Genomic DNA, 4,508 nt, shown 5'->3' with positions numbered 1-4,508 from the left:
AGTTTCTCAAAAGCTTCTCACGTTTGCACGGAGGACATTTCCTTTGTCAGTAAGTAGGCCTCAATGTGATCAAAGAAAGCCATTCTCAGTTTCCCCAAAGACGTGTTAAGGACTGCTCCACGAAACATAACGTGTAGCTCTGTGAGATGAATTCAACATCACCGGTAAGTTTCTAAAGAAGCTTCTTTCTAGTTCGATCTGTGGATATTTCCTTTACACTGTGCTGTTCATTGCTCTATGAAGATCAATTGCAGATCTCCAGAAACTGTGCTAACGAAAACTTCACTGAAGAGAACGTGTTAACTCTGTGAGTTGCATTCACACATGGAAATGCAGTTTCTCAGAAAGCTTCTTCACGTTTTGAAGGATGAAATTTCCTTTATCAGGGTAGGCCTCAATGTGATCCAAAGAAGCCCTTCTCAGTTTCCCAAAGACAGTGTTAATGGACTGCTCCACGAAACATAAGTGTAACTCTGTGAGATGAATTCAACATCAACAGAGAATTTCTAAGAAAGCTTCTGTTCTAGTTTTCATCTGTGGATTATTCCTTTGTCACTGTAATGTTCATTGCGGTATGAAGTATCTAATTGCAGATTTCCAGAAAACGTGCTAACAAACTGATCACTGAAGAGAAACGTGTAACTCTGTGAGTTGCATTCACACATGGCAATGCAGTTCTCAGAAAGCTTCTCTTTAGTTATTATGTGAGGATATTTCCTTTATCACCATGGGGCCCATAGGCTCCCAAATATCACTTTGCAGATTCCACGAAAAGAGGGTTAGCAAACTTCTTCTTGAGGCAGAGGTTGTAACTCTGTGAGATGAACTCACAGATCAGAAAGAGTTTCTCAGAAAGCTTCTTTCACGTTTGAACGGATGAAATTTCCTTTATCAGCGTAGGCCTCAATGTGATCCAAAGAAGCCCTTCTCAGTTTCCCCAAAGACAGTGTTAATGGACTGCTCCACGAAACATAAGTGTAACTCTGTGAGATGAATTCACACATCACCAAGAAGTTTCTAAGAAAGCTTCTTTCTAGTTTTCATCTGTGGATATTTCCTTTGTCACTGTAATGTTCATTGCGCTATGAAGTATCTAATTGCAGATTTCCAGAAAACTGTGCTAACAAACTGATCACTGAAGAGAAACGTGTAACTCTGTGAGTTGCATTCACACATGGCAATGCAGTTTCTCAGAAAGCTTCTCTTTAGTTATTATGTGAGGATATTTCCTTTATCACCATGGGCCCCAATAGGCTCCCAAATATCACTTTGCAGATTCCACGAAAAGAGTGTTAGCAAACTGCTTCTTGAGGCAGAGGTTGTAACTCTGTGAGATGAACTCACAGATCAGAAAGAAGTTTCTCAGAAAGCTTCTTTCACGTTTTGAACGGATGAAATTTCCTTTATCAGCGTAGGCCTCAATGTGATCCAAAGAAGCCCTTCTCAGATTCCTCAAAGACAGTGTTAATGGACTGCTCCACGAAACATAAGTGTAACTCTGTGAGATGAATTCACACATCACCAAGAAGTTTCTAAGAAAGCTTCTTTCTAGTTTTCATCTGTGGATATTTCCTTTGTCACTGTAATGTTCATTGCGCTATGAAGTATCTAATTGCAGATTTCCAGAAAACTGTGCTAACAAACTGATCACTGAAGAGAAACGTGTAACTCTGTGAGTTGCATTCACACATGGCAATGCAGTTTCTCAGAAAGCTTCTCTTTAGTTATTATGTGAGGATATTTCCTTTATCACCATGGGCCCCAATAGGCTCCCAAATATCACTTTGCAGATTCCACGAGAAGAGTGTTAGCAAACTTCTTCTTGAGGCAGAGGTTGTAACTCTGTGAGATGAACTCACAGATCAGAAAGAAGTTTCTCAGAAAGCTTCTTTCACGTTTTGAACGGATGAAATTTCCTTTATCAGCGTAGGCCTCAATGTGATCCAAAGAAGCCCTTCTCAGATTCCCAAAGACAGTGTTAATGGACTGCTCCACGAAACATAAGTGTAACTCTGTGAGATGAATTCACACATCACCAAGAAGTTTCTAAGAAAGCTTCTTTCTAGTTTTCATCTGTGGATATTTCCTTTGTCACTGTAATGTTCATTGCGCTATGAAGTATCTAATTGCAGATTTCCAGAAAACTGTGCTAACAAACTGATCACTGAAGAGAAACGTGTAACTCTGTGAGTTGCATTCACACATGGCAATGCAGTTTCTCAGAAAGCTTCTCTTTAGTTATTATGTGAGGATATTTCCTTTATCACCATGGGCCCCAATAGGCTCCCAAATATCACTTTGCAGATTCCACGAAAAGAGTGTTAGCAAACTGCTTCTTGAGGCAGAGGTTGTAACTCTGTGAGATGAACTCACAGATCAGAAAGAAGTTTCTCAGAAAGCTTCTTTCACGTTTTGAACGGATGAAATTTCCTTTATCAGCGTAGGCCTCAATGTGATCCAAAGAAGCCCTTCTCAGATTCCTCAAAGACAGTGTTAATGGACTGCTCCACGAAACATAAGTGTAACTCTGTGAGATGAATTCACACATCACCAAGAAGTTTCTAAGAAAGCTTCTTTCTAGTTTTCATCTGTGGATATTTCCTTTGTCACTGTAATGTTCATTGCGCTATGAAGTATCTAATTGCAGATTTCCAGAAAACTGTGCTAACAAACTGATCACTGAAGAGAAACGTGTAACTCTGTGAGTTGCATTCACACATGGCAATGCAGTTTCTCAGAAAGCTTCTCTTTAGTTATTATGTGAGGATATTTCCTTTATCACCATGGGCCCCAATAGGCTCCCAAATATCACTTTGCAGATTCCACGAGAAGAGTGTTAGCAAACTTCTTCTTGAGGCAGAGGTTGTAACTCTGTGAGATGAACTCACAGATCAGAAAGAAGTTTCTCAGAAAGCTTCTTTCACGTTTTGAACGGATGAAATTTCCTTTATCAGCGTAGGCCTCAATGTGATCCAAAGAAGCCCTTCTCAGATTCCTCAAAGACAGTGTTAATGGACTGCTCCACGAAACATAAGTGTAACTCTGTGAGATGAATTCACACATCACCAAGAAGTTTCTAAGAAAGCTTCTTTCTAGTTTTCATCTGTGGATATTTCCTTTGTCACTGTAATGTTCATTGCGCTATGAAGTATCTAATTGCAGATTTCCAGAAAACTGTGCTAACAAACTGATCACTGAAGAGAAACGTGTAACTCTGTGAGTTGCATTCACACATGGCAATGCAGTTTCTCAGAAAGCTTCTCTTTAGTTATTATGTGAGGATATTTCCTTTATCACCATGGGCCCCAATAGGCTCCCAAATATCACTTTGCAGATTCCACGAAAAGAGTGTTAGCAAACTGCTTCTTGAGGCAGAGGTTGTAACTCTGTGAGATGAACTCACAGATCAGAAAGAAGTTTCTCAGAAAGCTTCTTTCACGTTTTGAACGGATGAAATTTCCTTTATCAGCGTAGGCCTCAATGTGATCCAAAGAAGCCCTTCTCAGATTCCTCAAAGACAGTGTTAATGGACTGCTCCACGAAACATAAGTGTAACTCTGTGAGATGAATTCACACATCACCAAGAAGTTTCTAAGAAAGCTTCTTTCTAGTTTTCATCTGTGGATATTTCCTTTGTCACTGTAATGTTCATTGCGCTATGAAGTATCTAATTGCAGATTTCCAGAAAACTGTGCTAACAAACTGATCACTGAAGAGAAACGTGTAACTCTGTGAGTTGCATTCACACATGGCAATGCAGTTTCTCAGAAAGCTTCTCTTTAGTTATTATGTGAGGATATTTCCTTTATCACCATGGGCCCCAATAGGCTCCCAAATATCACTTTGCAGATTCCACGAAAAGAGTGTTAGCAAACTGCTTCTTGAGGCAGAGGTTGTAACTCTGTGAGATGAACTCACAGATCAGAAAGAAGTTTCTCAGAAAGCTTCTTTCACGTTTTGAACGGATGAAATTTCCTTTATCAGCGTAGGCCTCAATGTGATCCAAAGAAGCCCTTCTCAGATTCCTCAAAGACAGTGTTAATGGACTGCTCCACGAAACATAAGTGTAACTCTGTGAGATGAATTCACACATCACCAAGAAGTTTCTAAGAAAGCTTCTTTCTAGTTTTCATCTGTGGATATTTCCTTTGTCACTGTAATGTTCATTGCGCTATGAAGTATCTAATTGCAGATTTCCAGAAAACTGTGCTAACAAACTGATCACTGAAGAGAAACGTGTAACTCTGTGAGTTGCATTCACACATGGCAATGCAGTTTCTCAGAAAGCTTCTCTTTAGTTATTATGTGAGGATATTTCCTTTATCACCATGGGCCCCAATAGGCTCCCAAATATCACTTTGCAGATTCCACGAAAAGAGTGTTAGCAAACTGCTTCTTGAGGCAGAGGTTGTAACTCTGTGAGATGAACTCACAGATCAGAAAGAAGTTTCTCAGAAAGCTTCTTTCACGTTTTGAACGGATGAAATTTCCTTTATCAGCGTAGGCCT

This window comes from Rhinopithecus roxellana, chromosome 10, assembly GCF_007565055.1.
Source record: "Rhinopithecus roxellana isolate Shanxi Qingling chromosome 10, ASM756505v1, whole genome shotgun sequence".
Taxonomy (NCBI): domain Eukaryota; kingdom Metazoa; phylum Chordata; class Mammalia; order Primates; family Cercopithecidae; genus Rhinopithecus; species Rhinopithecus roxellana.
This window is presented reverse-complemented; position numbering follows the sequence as displayed.